Raw genomic sequence first — 15170 nt, 5'->3', positions numbered from 1 at the left:
AAATAGCAATTGTATTTTGTAGAGGCTAGGTTAGTTTTCAAAATAACTGCTGTTATTTTGAAATAACTTTGCTACGTAGACCTACCCTGGGATATTGCTGGGCCCCAGGGCAGTTACCCCCTTTGCTCCCCACCTTTGGTGGCCTGAGCTTACCTGTAACATGTATTTTCAATTTAGGGTAAAGGTCTCCTCTGTGTCTGAGGCCAATACAAGGCATCTTAAGCACTTAAGCCCCATTTAAACCTGATAACTTTAGGCAAAGAGGTGAATTTCCCCTTTAAGGAAATTTCCCCTTTAAGCCACATATTCCTTAAAAATTATTTAATTTTGCATAGGTATTGGCTAATGTCTCTCTTTAAGAAGCACAGCAGGAAGCGACAGAGGCTATGGTTACACTAGTGAGTTTTGCCAACAAAACCACGGTTTTGTCCACAAAACTGGTGGACTGTCAACACACAAAATGTGTTTTGTTGACAGTTTGTTGACAAAACTCGGCGCTTTCACTGGAAGCGTTCTGCCTCTCGGCCATGAGGCATAACACTGCTGTTGACAGATTCTGGTGACAAAAGAGCTGTGTAGACACTCAGGGCTGTGGGGGGATGACTTCTCTCAACAGATGGGGTGTCCAGGACAATGGGTAGCCCTAGCTGCTCTGCTTCTGGATGCCTGTTTTGTCAGGAAAGCGGCCAGGCACTCTGGCCATTATGACAGAGCAGAGTGCTCATCCGATTAGCTTTTGCATGTAGACGCACTCTGTCAACAGATGTTTTGATGGGAAATCTTTTCCGACAGTGACTTCTGTTGACAGATCGCTGTAGTGTAACCATAGCCATAGTCATCTCCTTTGATAAATTGGTAGTGATGACCTTTTTGACTACAAACCATTTAAAAGTATAAGTTGTCTGTCTGCTGGACAGAAACAAACAAGCAAATGAAAAAAAACAGCTTAAAATTCTGAAAAAGAAACTGGTTGTTTTGAACACCAAAGGGCCTTTTCAACTGCAAGGTTCAGACAGCTCCAGCCAGACAATGCAGAACTGTCACTCAGTCAAAGTAGGTTTATCATCTCGCATTTGAAAGCAATAATTTCCTAAATTCTGTGAAAAGATCATTCTTTTTCTCTCACAGTTTAGAAAATTATCCCCCTTTAATGCTATTTTTTTATTCAAATGCTTCTAATTATATGACTAGAAAACTAAATTGAATGGAACTATAAAAAGACACTAAAACAAAAGAAGTCTGAGAGATGTTCTGAATGTCTCAGTATAACATGCTACCAGGGGGGAAAAAAATGTTTCTTCATTGGCTGAAAGTAGTTACAACCAAAGAGAATGCTCAGCTCAAATTCATGTACTGTTCCAAACCAGATTGACTTCTGGTATTTGATACTTACATAGGTTTTCGTAAGCCAATGCTCCCTGTTTACTAGCACACATTTGAATATTAGTTCAGCCACCACATTCTCCAGTGATTAATTTAAAAAAACAGATTACAAGCAAAGCAAACAGTAAAAGCCATTTAGAATATTTCAAAAAGTTGGAAATCTCTGCAATAGTGGGCGTTTATGCCATTTTTCAGTCAGCTCAATGAAAGAGAAGTTGTTTAAATCGCCCTTCTGACAGACCAACTTTCACCTCTCCTGTTCAAGTCCTCTTAGTAATCATTTAATGTGTAACATGATTAGGCATTTTGTGATTATTAGTGACAGTCTGTTAGCACCTAAGTGCTTTAGTTGTAGACCAGGCCCTCACTGTGCCAGGCACTGTACAAACAGAGCACGGAGCTTACAGTATATAAAACTTCTGGTTTAATTCTATTGTATCTGCACAGAACTAAAACTTGCAAGCACCCATGCAGAAAATACCCACCACCAGGATGCCTGTACTTTTAGTTTATTAATTAAAATGAACTAACACCCCATCCTAGTATACTCTGGACTGCTGTGTAATTCCTCTTCTTTCCATTAAATGCTTTTTCTCTCTTCCCTTTCACACCACCCACCCTTACAATCTGTAGTGGCACCAGTTCTCCATTTGCATAATAGAGATAACCCTTCCTTCTCCCATTCTTTAGTTACTGCATTTACTTGGGTTGTACATTCTTCACTGCAAGGTCTTTTACTCATTATGTGCATGTAAAATGCCTATCACAAGTGGTACCCCCAGTCTAGATAGGTGCTCAAGGGACTAATGTGCTATGGTAGATGGGAAGAATGAGTCAGCAGTTAGGGTGCTAGCTTTGTACTTAGGAGATCTAGGCTCAGTCCTCTATGCTTCCACAAGTTTTCTACATGAGCTTGGGAAAGTTGCCTCTCTACTCTTTCATTAATTTGGCTCCTGGGAGAAGGAATGTCTCTACATTAAAGACTAAGAGATGTTCACATACTACACACTCATAGGGCCATATAAATACCTAAGAGAGAAAAATAATGAAGCCAGGAGATACCACCTCCTGTACACCTCTCCCTCATGTTCAATGTCACATTTGCCTTCTACTGTCCAATAACTTTTGTACCACTACTGAGGGCATTCCCTCACTGCCTGGGAGCAGCTTTAATTTCCACCCTCTACAATTTATTTGCATACTGAAGCCCTATTGGTTGAAATCATATGAAGCGTAAGACGTATAACACTCTAGACAAGTGGTGGGCAACCTGCTGCCAATTGGATATCAATATGTGACCCATGAGACATTTTGTTTGTGTATGAAAGAGGCAGCCGTGTTAGTCTGTAGCTTCGAGAACGAGAAATCTTGTGGCACTTTATAGACTAACAGATATTTTGGAGCATAAGCTGTTGTGGGCAAAGATCTGCTTCATCAGATGCATGAGTGGGGTGGGTAGTTTCAGAGGGGTATTTAAAGAGTGGGGTCCCAGTAAAAGGGAGGGCCAGAGCTGACAAGGTCTATTCAGCAAGGTGGAAAGGGGGCATTATCAATAGTACCTATCAAAATCTTTTGATAGTTACTATTGATAATGGGCCATTTCCACCTTGCTGAATAGACCTTGTCAGCTCTGGCCCTCCCTTTTACTGGGACCCCATTCTTTAAATACCCCACTGAAACCACCCCTCCCCCATGCATTTTGTTTATGGTCGCCCATGCACAGGGTTGCCAGATTCTGCTGTGTTTTGCCCATGTTTTTTTTTTTCCTACCGGTGTTGCATAAGTGGTATTCACTTAAAGCAAGGACATGTGAAGTAAGGTGCATGCTGATTGCACAACATTGTGAGAGCCATGTGCTCTCTGTGCATCCAATCAAAGTGCTACCACCATTCAGCTGGCACACCCTGAAAATTCTAGGCAAGGAAGCGCAGTTAGTAAAACTTCTCACTCCTAGGGGACCCTCTTGGATACAAGAATCTTGCAGCCCAGTGAGATGAAGGAGGGCTGCACATAATGTCAATTCATTAGCCTAGGTTGCCCCTCTTTGGCCTAGACAGACATTTCCAAAGTTACCGGATCTTCAATGTGTATCAAGAGATACCTAGTTTTCAAATGTCATCTCCTCATCAATGGCGAATAATAGACTCTTTTTCAGGGAATTTTTTCATTAATTCATGAAGAACCAGCAAAATTAGTGTTAGAACAACACCTCATGGAGACAGATTTATTGGAGGACAAGAACGAAGAAGAGTGGAACAAAAGAGACAATATACCAGCCTCAGATACGGAGACACTAAACATCATGGAACCTTTATCTAACTGCAAATGAAAGAACTCTGTGGGAAGGACAGACAGACAGCTGTTCAGTATCCTGCAGTGCAAATAAGATCTTAGTGAGAAAGTTTATGGACAGTACAGATAAAGTACCAAATGAAAAGTCTCCTTCCAGAAGTGTTGGGCCTTTGCTTAGGAGAATGTGTTAGGGATGTTGGCACACTATCAACGGGGCAGAGTGACTCCAAAAAGCGGTGGCAGTAACAAGTAAACAACCACATTCCAAAGTCACTCTGCCAAAATTTCTAAAAGTTTACTTTCAAGCATTTTAGCAGTGTCACTCCTCCAGTAAGCTATTAGATACAGCAGCAGCATAGAAGGGATCTTTCCTTATATAGATTGAGGAAACATGCATGATGTTTACACAGAGATGTCAGTCAAGGAAAGTAGAGGGGACAGCAGGATGATGAGAACAAAGGCTGTGCTGTGTGACAGATAAACAGGAAGCTGCAGTGAACAGCAGAAATGTATATGAGGCATTTTAAAAAGAGGTGCCATCTTTAAGTGAGATTGTGCATGTTCCATTGTACTAGGAGATCTCTCTCAAAATGGTTTGGCAGGGGCTTTAGCAGTGTGAACAGTGCCACTTCTGAGAACTGTGACCTTTCCACGCACTTTTGGTCGGGTTTAGGAAACCATTTGAATTCATGAAAGCAGTTCAGTGTATACTTAATGGAGCTGATCAGTAATTTTCCACTATAATTCTTTTTTATTTGAATGGAAAATACAGTTTACAAATTTTTGTCAGTTTGCCATCAAGAAGAATAGACAATTGCAGGGTCCTTTCAAAAAGGACCCCTGTGTAGAAGAGCTGCGTGAGATCGAAACACAGCACTTTCAAAGTGCTGCAGCTGGCAGCATGCTAATCAGGTGCTGAATATTCATTCAGTGCCTCATTAGTATTCTCCAATTTGGCCATTAGCATGTCCCTTTCAAAATTCTGGCCAAGTGTGGGCACAGCCAATATTTTGTTTCAGTCCAGTTTAACATGAAACTGCATATGCCTGAGGTGCTATGGCGCCTAATGTCAGCTGCAGTTTAGGAGCTTCCTGTCTAATGGGCCAGGATCCCTCACTAGACTGCCACCTGCCCTTTGGCCAATTTCTGCGCTGATAAGAGTTCCATGATGCGTTGTGGCCTTGGAAGATGGAGTGAAGCCATGGAGCATGGCCAACAGGGAAGAATGGGGACATGAGACACCTGAACTGCCTCTCCAATGAGGCACTGTGGTAGCCCAGGCAGATTTAGTTTAATGGTCAAGTGACAACGTGTAAAACATTCTGGCATTTCATATTGAAAGTTTTTGACTTTTTGTTCCAGAGAAACATCAGTATTCAACGTTATAGACTTAAAGGCCAGAAGGACAACGGTGATCATCCAGTCTGGCCTCCTGCACATTGTAGGCCAGAGACCCTCACCCACCCCCTCTTGTAGTAGGTCCCTTACCTCTGGCTGAGTCACTGAAGTTCTCAAATCATGATTTAAAGACTTCAAGTTACGGAGAATCCACCATTTACACTCATTTAAACCTGAAAGTGACCTGTGACCCATGCTGCACAGACCTCATGAAAGAAATCCTTCCTGAAATCCCTACCTCTCCAAACTCATCATCAGAGGCAAGTTCCCCACAGACAGGGCCACACCAATCCTATCAGAACAACAGACACAAAACCTGCAGACTTATCACTGCCACTACAATGATATACCATTCACACCACATCTTTCAAGATCCCTGGGTCCTATCTATATGATGTACCTCATCCAGTGTACTCAGTTCCCTAATACTGAACATTGGGATAGATGGTCATGTATGCCAAAAATCACAACAAAGTCAAATTTGCATGGGAGTCAAGAAGGACCAGAGTACCCAAGGGGTTGGTCTGTAATGCCATAGTCAGGCTGCAATCGTGCTTGAAAAGTTGCTACTTGTTGGTTGAAATCTAATTATAGGTTGCACAGCCAGTTTCAGGATTTTGCCCTGCTTCTTAATTGTCTGCTCTGAAGTTGGCACTCATGGCTGTGAGCCATCCCATACAAGTGATAGCATGACAAAACAATGACAGGTTATCAGCTAGCTTTCCCGTGCTTTTGAGCTTGCCAATAGTATTCAACTCAATCTTCCTGGTATGGATGAGGATCCAGATAGCACTGCTCTACCTTCCTCTGAACCCTGTCTAAAAGTGACCTGTATGGGATTTTCCAAAAGTTTAATTTGTAAAAGTTCAAAAGAGGCTAAAAAATAAGTATGTAGATTCGTCATTAGGCAGAGCTGTGTGCAGCTTTAAAATGATCTAGTTAATTCAGTGCAAATTGTTGTACAGTTACTTTAATTCCGGTTTTAACAAGGATTATTCAGTTTAGTGTATGTAAAATAGGAAGAGGTTTAAAGTAAACTGAAATAAGTCATTCTTAAACATAAATGAGTTTTCCCAAAAAGGATTGACAGTGGCTTGACTCAGCTAGTATAAAATTGTCTAAAGCCAACTCTTGTGACAAGGGAGGCAGTGTGACCTAGTGCATTTTACTAGACTCGGCAGATATTTATTCTGTTCCCAACCTGGCTACTGATCAGCTCCATGATTGCAGGAAAATCACTTTGCATCTTTGTGTGTCAGTTCCCAGATCTGTAAACTGGAGGGAATTGTATTAACCGCCTTTGTAAAACACTTCACAGTTTGCTGCTGAAAAGTGCCACATAAGAGTTGAAAAGTTCCATTAATCATACATGTTAGCAATATTATCATCCCAAAAAATTCTGAAATGCAGGTGTCTTACTTTCTCTGACAACACACCTGATTCATCCCCTATTGTGGAAGTTTAAGGAGTGTTCGATTGGCCAAGCTCAGCTTCATTGTGGTTACACAAAATAAATCACTTAGGCTATGCCTAGATTGCAGGATTCTGTCAGGAGAGAAGCCTGCTGCATCGGGAGCCTTTTGCCGACATCCAGATCATCTTTGTTTCATGAGAAAAGAGGGGTGTGTTGGCAGAGGGGGTTTTCCCTAACATTTGTCCCTGTGTGGACAGGCCAAATGTTGGGAAAGCCTCTCCCAACAACACCGGTGGTCGGAGGTAGGCAAATGCATTGTGCAATTTGAGTAGTTGTTTCCGACAATTCTTGGCAATTGACACATAGCCTTAAGTGCCCGTGTAACCCAAACACTCCTGGGTGCGGTGTTCTTTTCCCTCTAGTGACACTGAGAGTACATAAAGATTGGGTCTGCCAGAGCCTTAGCTGAGGACTATGTGGCTTTGAGCTCATGGCATAGGAGGTCCGAGTTCAATCCTACCTGCTGATAATGTACATCTCTTGGTGTTACACATTTTAATTACGTGTATATATACTGAAGAACTGTTTTCAGGATTATAAAGTATTCAGTTTCTTCCCCTCTAGGTTGCACTACTGAGCATGTAATATTTTTCTGTGTATGAACAGCCACCAAGGATGTGCAGATAATTTCCATGATCCCGTAAGAATTCTGCATAATTTGTGAAATTTAAAAAAAGGGGTAAAATTACAGGTTTATGTCAACTGTAATATTTTGTGGTTCCCAACTCTCGATGTGTGTGCATGTGTTTTACCATCAAAATGAGTGTGATTCAGCTGTAGAAGAAAGATCTGTAATATCAAGCAATTTTTGTCTGAGGTGTGGTTTTCATTCAAAAATTTACACAGTGAATACTGGAGAATGCGCACACATGGTAAAGCCTATGATGGAAATGCATATCTGGGTGCTCTGCTTTATTCAGCTACTTTCTCTGGATTACTGTTTTATTGTAGAAAACATAATGCATATAAAATAAAAAGCTTAACCCAGCAAAGTTCCAAACTGATGCAGCACTGTGGAGATCCCATGAACTTACTTTGGATTAGTCAGAAACCCTGCTTGATTTCAGGCAAATAACTGGTCTCTTGGAAACAACAATCATCATCATCATCTAAATCCATTCCAATAGAATAAATACATTAAACCTCTGAAGCTCTATCATTGTGTTACCTCCCTTGTACTTATGAGAAAAGATTAAACTGGCTTATGAGTTATCTATCTTATGTTCATGACAGAAGGATAATCATCCTTAGGGGTGATATATGCTAAATACTACATAACTATTCCAAACTGCCAGCAGTAGCTTTATTCTTTATAGCACTGCTATTGCTTCCTGCTCACATTGTAAAATCTCTAGACCAATATTTTTCCTGCTTTTGAAACCTATTTCTGAATGTTTCAACCTATCATAAAAATTTAGTTCCCTGAGGAGTTCTGAGCATTGTTAACTTGGCTGCTTGAAATAAAGCCCCCAAATTCACATTCAGACCAAGGATGCCAGACCCACCAACTGGGGGGTTGGGAAGTGGGGAAGGCAAAGAGGCAGGTGCCTTGGGGCCCAACATTTCAAAGGGGCTTGGAGCTCTGGCTGCCAAGTGGCTGTGAAGTGGGGGGTGGCAGGGGTGGAAAGGCCAGTGATGTGATCTGAGAAGTGCTAAGAGGCTGATTGCCCTAAGCCCTGCCCCTTTCCCCTCAGCTCTGCCCCTTCTGGGGTGGGGAGCTGGGAGCCCCTCCCACCTTGCCCTGGGGCTTGTGGTGGCTGTCAGTCCTGCTGAAGGACACTGGAATCTTTGTATATGTTGGGTGGGGACATGGCATGGGAACTGGGAGAAAGAGAGGGACATGGCCCCCTGTTTTTAACATGGGCAAAACTCCTGAGTGCTGCTTCTGGAAGCTCCTGAGAAGTGGAGGGGGACACCCATATATGGACCATTGCCCTGTCTGCACTTCTCCCCTGCTATGCCCCTAAGCCCCACTGACTCTTGGACTCTTGCCCTGCAGCCCTGCCTGCACTGCTACTCTTTCCTATGAAGCCCATCCTCGCTGCCCCGTTACCAAGCTCCTCTCCCCATGACGAACAGCAGGGGAAGGCAGAAGGGAGTACATGGGGAGGAAGGAGGGGCTCAGGGCTGGGGTGGAAAGGTTTAAATGCCATATCCTGGCTCCAATGGGCTGGAGGGCAGGGGATCCGGCTTTCAGTGGTTACTCATTTACTCATCATCCCAGGCATGGCACTGAGCAGATTTTGGAAATGAGTCTGTGCTCCCTATCTAAGTTAATGTATTCTGTGGTGGATTTGAAACGTTAATGCATTTCATCCTTGGTTAGCTGGCTGTACACACTACTATGGCTACGTCTACACGTGTATGCTACATGTAGCGACATCGAAATAAGCTATTTTGATGAATAACATCTACACGTCCTCCAGGGCTGGTGCCTTCGATGTTCAACGTCAACGTTGGGCAGCACCACATCGAAGTAGGCACTGCGGGGGGGTGTCTACACGCCAAAGTAGCACACATCAAAATAAGGGTGCCAGGAACAGCTGCAGACAGGGTCACAGGATGGACTAGCACTTCCGGGGCAAGAGCTAGCTGCTCCCTTAAAGGGCCCCTCCCAGACACACACAGCCTGCACAGCACGCGGTCTGCAGAGCCACAGGCATGCACACCTCAGCAAAGCAGTTATGGACCCCCAGCAGCAGCAGCAGCAGCAACAGCACCAGCAGCAGCCAGAGGTCCACCCAGCCGCCCCTGCAGGAGCAGTGCTCGCCCTGCTCAATGCCATGCAGGAGGCAGCTGATCACCTTTTCTTTGTGGAAAAGGAGCTGACCCCAGGGGAGGAGGAAGCAACCCCAGACCCTGCTGCCCCCCACCCCCCCGCCGCACATGCTGCCGGCTGTGGAGCTACCCCACAAGCACCGACTGGTGGGAGCGGCTGGTGCTCGGCGAGTGGGACGACGACCGCTGGTTCCAGAACTTTCGTATGAGCTGGCAGACATTTCTGGAGCTCTGCCAGTGCCTCACCCCCGCACTGAGGCACCAGGACACCGCCATGTGGCTGCCCTCAGCGTGGAGAAATGGGTCGGCATCACTGTCTGGAAGCTGGCCACTCCAGACAGCTACCAATCCGTGGGGCAGCAGTTTGGCGTTGACAAGGCCACCGTCAGGGCTGTCCTCATGGAGGTAAGAGGACCCACAGGGAGGGGGAGGCAGCCCTGGGAGGGGAGGGGAGGGGAGGGGAGGAAAGGGGAGCCCAGGGAGCAGAGGGGAGGGGAGGGGAGCCCTGGGAGGGAAGGAGGAGGGGGAGGGGAGCCCTGGGGGTGGAGGGCCAGACACACCCTGCACACCCCTCATTGGTGCTCTCCCATGTCCTTCCCCTGCAGGTCGTCTGCGCCATCAATGCCCTGCTCCTTCACAGGCTCGTGCGGCTCGGGGACCCAGATGCCACGATCGCGGGGTTTGCCACCCTGGGCTTCCCAAATTGCTTCAGGGCTCTGGATGGGACCCATATCCCCATCCGTGCCCCGGAGCACAGTGGAGGATGCTTCTTGAACAGGAAGGGCTACCATTCAGTGGTCCTCCAGGCCTTGGTGGACAGCCGGGGCCGCTTCCTGGACGTTTATGATGGCTGCCCTGGCAGCACCCACAATGCCCGGGCATTCCAGAATTCGGGCCTGTGCCGCCGGCTGGAGGTGGGGACCTACATCCCCCAGTGGGAGATCCCTGTGGGGGACACCATGATGCCCCTCTGCGTTGTTGCAGACGCGGCATACCCCCTCCAGTCCTGGGTCATGCACCCTTACACGGGCCATCTGTCAGCCAGCCAGGAGCGCTTCAACATGCACCTGAACCACGCGCGCCGGGTGGTTGAGCGCACATTTGGCCGCCTCAAAGGGCGCTGGAGGTGTCTCCTCACCCGCCTTGATGTGGGCCCCACCAACATCCCCCAGATTGTGGGCACGTGCAGCGCCCTCCACAACCTCGTCGAAAGCAAGGGGGAGGCATTCTTTCAGGGCTGGGCTGTGGAGGCTGGCAGGGCTGACGTGACGCCACCCACTGCCCCCAGTTGCCAGGTGTACCCCGAGGGGATCCGGGTCCGGGAGGCCCTGCGGGCCCATTTCGACCAGGCCTCAGGGTGAACGCTGGCAGGCCCCCCACTGCACCCCCCCATCCTCCACAACACTCCCTGACCCTACACCCACACCACAGAGCACCCAAGAGCACCTCCCCACCTTTTCTTGCAAATAAAAATAGACCTGTTGTTCGTGAAACCACAAAATGTTGAATTCTTCTTATTATATTATTACAACAAATATAAATATTATATATTATATGGATAACCAAAAAACAGTGGAACACAAGGAAGGGGAGAACTATTTACATGGGGGGGCAGGTATCATAACGTAACAGGGGTCTAATACAAACTATATACAACACAAGTAAAAGGAGAAATGTACAAAAGGGGAGGGGGGGCACGTCCTGGGCCCCACACCCCCTAATGTCCAGCGCTGGGGGTGGGTGGCCACGACACTCGCCTCAGCCTCAGCCCTGGCCGGAGCTGGCTGGGGGCCAGGCAGACCGGAAGATATGGCCGGCGGGTGTCAGCAGGCCCCAGGTCCCCCTCGGCGGATGGCCCCTCGGTGGCGGACGGCAGTGGGATGGCGGGTAGAGCACCGGGTGGAGCGGCAGGTGGAGCAGGCAGGGCGGGCAGAGCAGCGGCCTGCGTGGCATGGGGGGCCAGGTAGTCTGCGATGTGTTCAAAAGTGCGCATAAAGGCCCCCCATGCCTCCTGGCTCCAGGCCAGTGCCCGCTCCTGCAGATGGAGGCGCCGCTCCTCCACCTGCAGGAGCTGCTGTGAGACCTCCAGCTGCCGCCGGAGGATCGCCAGCAGCTGGGGGTCCATCGCCGTCCGGGGGTGGTGCTGGGTCCGCCGTCGTCCCTGCCCTGGGGCTGGTCGGTGCTCCGCCAAGGGGCTGGCCTGCAGTGATGGCCCTGGTGGGCTCTCCGGGACCACTGACACCTCGCCGGTGCTCTCCAGTCCCTCCGATGGTGCAGCTGCGGAACACAGGGGGGGAGAAGAGTGGAGACAGCCGTTAGTGTGGGACCCGAGCTGTGGCCCTTGTCCCCCCACCCCTCTGCTGCTGGTTCCCCATCCCCATCCCCGGGAGATGCTGCTGCTGCTGATGGGTGTCCCACTCCCTCCCCCTGGGGGACCCTAGGTTCCGCTCCCCACATCCCCAGGGATGGGGCAGGGGCTGGTGCACTCTTCTGAGGGACATGCCACTGCTGTCCTTGGGGCCATGGTCATCTGGGCATGTGGAGGGCACTGGTCATGTCTGTTGCCACCGCCCCTCAACCCCCGGGGGTGTGCACCGGGGGGGGTACATACCTGATGGTCCGCTCCCATGGTTGGGGGACACCCTGTGGGCGGACACCCTGCTGGAGCTCCAGGACAGGATGGCGATCCGGAGCCCCCCCGTCGCTGGAGGAGGATTCCCCCTCTTCCTCCTCCTCCGGCATCCCAGGGGTGGGCTCCTGGGGGGGCCCCTGGGGTGCGGGGCTTGCCTCCGGGGCAGACTCCGCCTCCGGGGCCTGCTGGGGCTCATCGGCCTAGGTGTCAAGAGTGGCCGGTGGGGAGGAGGTGTGCCAGGGGCCCAGGATTTCCCTGAGCTCCCCGTAAAAGGGGCAAGTGTCGGGGGCAGCCCCAGATCGGCTGGCCGCATCCCGGGCCCAGGCGTAACCCTGCCGCAGCTCCTTGACCTTACTCCTGATGTGGTCAGGAGTGCGGGCAGGGTGACCCCGGGCGGCAAGGCCCTCAGCCAGCTGAGTGAACACATCCGTGTCCCGCCTCTTGCTCCCCATTACCTGGAGTACCTCCTCCTTGCTCCAGAGCCCCAGCAGGTCCTGGATCTCGGCCTCCGTCCAGGAGGGGCCCCGCTGCCTCTTCCCTGGCTGGCTGCCGGCCTGGGAGCCCTGGCTCCCCTTGGGGGGTTGCCCTGGGGGTGCTTAGGGGCCTGGCGGGCGGCCATCGCAGCGGGGGGGATTTCTCTGGGCTGCAGGGAGGCATGCAGGCAGGCCGTGTGGCTGTGCTGCTGCCTGCACGCTCTCTCAGCTTCCTGCACAGGAAGGCAGGGGGCGGGGAGCTTTAAGGGGCCACTGCACGCGGCGACCATAGAGCTCAGGGGCTGGAGAGAGCGTCTCTCAACCTCTCAGCTGATGGCCGCCATGGGGGACCCCGCTATTTTGATGTTGCAGGACGGGATTGGCTACACGTGCCCTACTTCGAAGTTCAACGTTCAACATCGAAGTAGGGTGCTATTCCCATCTCCTCAAGAGGATAGCGACTTCGACGTCTCGCTGCCTTACGTCGATGTCAACTTCGAAATAGCGCTCGCCACGTGTAGCCGTGGCGGGCGCTATTTTGAAGCTGGCGCGGCTACTTCGAAGTAGCCGGCACATGTAGACGCAGCTTATGTTCCGAACTTCTCTAGTAAGACTGTAGCCATAGTAAACATAAGTGAATGTGATGTTTATGAGCAACTGATTCAGCTGAAAAAAGTGGGCGTGCTGTGTAAGTGTTTGTCTCATTGAAGTGTGCCATGTTACTGAAGAGGTTGGGAACCACTGATACATAGGACTAATAATCACCATCTGCAGTAATACTAGCTAATATAAAACACATAAGAAATATCAGATGACTTGGTTCAGCACATACACCAATCCCAACATGCCTGTAATTAGGAAAACAAATTTCTAGGGCTATGTCAAGAGAGACACTTTAGGTTTACTGACCTTTTGGTTCTTAAATAGAGGAATGAAACACCCTACAGATTGAACCTCTCTTGTCCAGGACCCTCTGGTCTGGCAACATCTGTGGTTCAGCAGGACAAGAGACCAGACACAGAATGACAGCAACTGGGAGCTCATCCGGCCTGGTGTCAGGCAGCTCTGCTGGCTGAGAGTGCAGCTGCCATCTGCCCTGGGTAGGTAGGCGTGTGACTGGGGCAACAGAGCAGCCACCCCTGGGCAGGGATCTCTGGCAGCCTGGGACACAGAGCTGCTGACAGCCCTGGCCATGAAGCCTCCATGGCTTGGAGAGAAGCTGCGGCGGGGGAGGAGGAAAGAGGGCTGGCAAGGAGCCCCACTGGCTCAAGCTGAGTGGCCCAGAGTGGTCTGACCTTCCCTGCTCTGCTAAATTCCCTCCTCCAGGATGTCTCAAGTTCCAAGGGTGCCAGACCAGGGAGGTCCAACCTGTGTCAGATACAGTAGTACTCAGAATATCTCATAATTCACAGATCTGATGTCATGTCATCCTGGATGTTTTGAGAGTCAAAAGATCTGTAAGTTTTCCAGAAGCCTCACGAAAGTTTTCATTTAGGTGAGTCTATTTTGTGGATATTTCTACAAAAATCTGCCCTGCTGACACGGTGAAAACCCTTGTTTCAGTAGCATTTAGACACTAAAAGATGCCTTAAATAATAACTGCTTGCAATTCATTCTCATGTCATTAAATCATTGAAACTTGGTGCAATTATCATCTTGTAATTCATAGTTGCTTATCATGTACTTAAAAAAAATCCTCAGCTGAATTATAATATTTTTTTCTTTTTGTTCCTGAAAATACTTGGTGGTAACTTACTTTTCCCCTCAATAATTTCTCATGATGATTTCTTGGGCATCTTGTTGTTTCTTTGTTTGATTGATGACCAATAAAGTCAGGACGCTATTAACCAAATAATTTCAGATTGGGTTTTTATCTTTTGTTGGGTGTCACACACACGTGTAAACATGGGAAAGAAATGCAATGATGGAATGGCTTCAATCCAAATGTTAAAATATCTGAGAATAACCAATTTCTGTGAAGGATAGGGTGGGATGTGGCAAGTAGACATATTAAAGGAGAAAGGAACCTGAAGGAATAATAAAGTCACAAGTCTAAGCCTAGATTATAATGGCATTTGTGGGGCCACAATCGTTCATTAGATAAATAAAATGCAATCATTACCTAGGAGACGTTCCAGACAAGACTATCAAACTGATCATGTAAATAAGTATTAGAGGGCTTTAAATTTGTTCTTAATGTGATAATGAAATTTGTGCTACAAGGGGCTACTGGGAGGTCCAAACAGTTCTATTTTTTGCTCCAGCATTTCTGGCAAAAGAGATCAAACATATTTGAAACAAAATTAACCAATTTGACTGCACTGAGTTTTCATAAAGTTACCCTTTTTAATACTAGTAAAATAATGAATAGTTTAGAGTTTTAAAGGTCAGACATGCTTGAGAGGGAGAGTATGTTATAGTATGAAAGTTCTATTGTATGTGGTTTGGGATGAGTATGAATGTTATACAAGTACTAGTGCCAATAATCCTTTAATACCACCTGGTAACTGCTATATGGTATACTTAAAACTATTTTAGAAATGTTTTAATGGTTGTTTTTAAAAACCAATATTACTATTTTTGCATCACTTTGTCTGTAAAGACAGAGCACAGAAGGAAAGGAAAATTATAGCTAAAGCTTTTCAGTGCTTCTAAACATTCAACTTATACATAATAATTATAATCTGATACCTTGGAATCTTCCACATAGAAGGAACCCTTTCAAAAATTCCCATTGAAT

The sequence above is a fragment of the Carettochelys insculpta genome, chromosome 2, assembly GCF_033958435.1.
Source record: "Carettochelys insculpta isolate YL-2023 chromosome 2, ASM3395843v1, whole genome shotgun sequence".
In the NCBI taxonomy this organism is placed as follows: Eukaryota; Metazoa; Chordata; order Testudines; family Carettochelyidae; genus Carettochelys; species Carettochelys insculpta.
The sequence above is the reverse complement of the archived record's forward strand: the minus strand, read 5'-3'. Positions refer to the sequence as shown.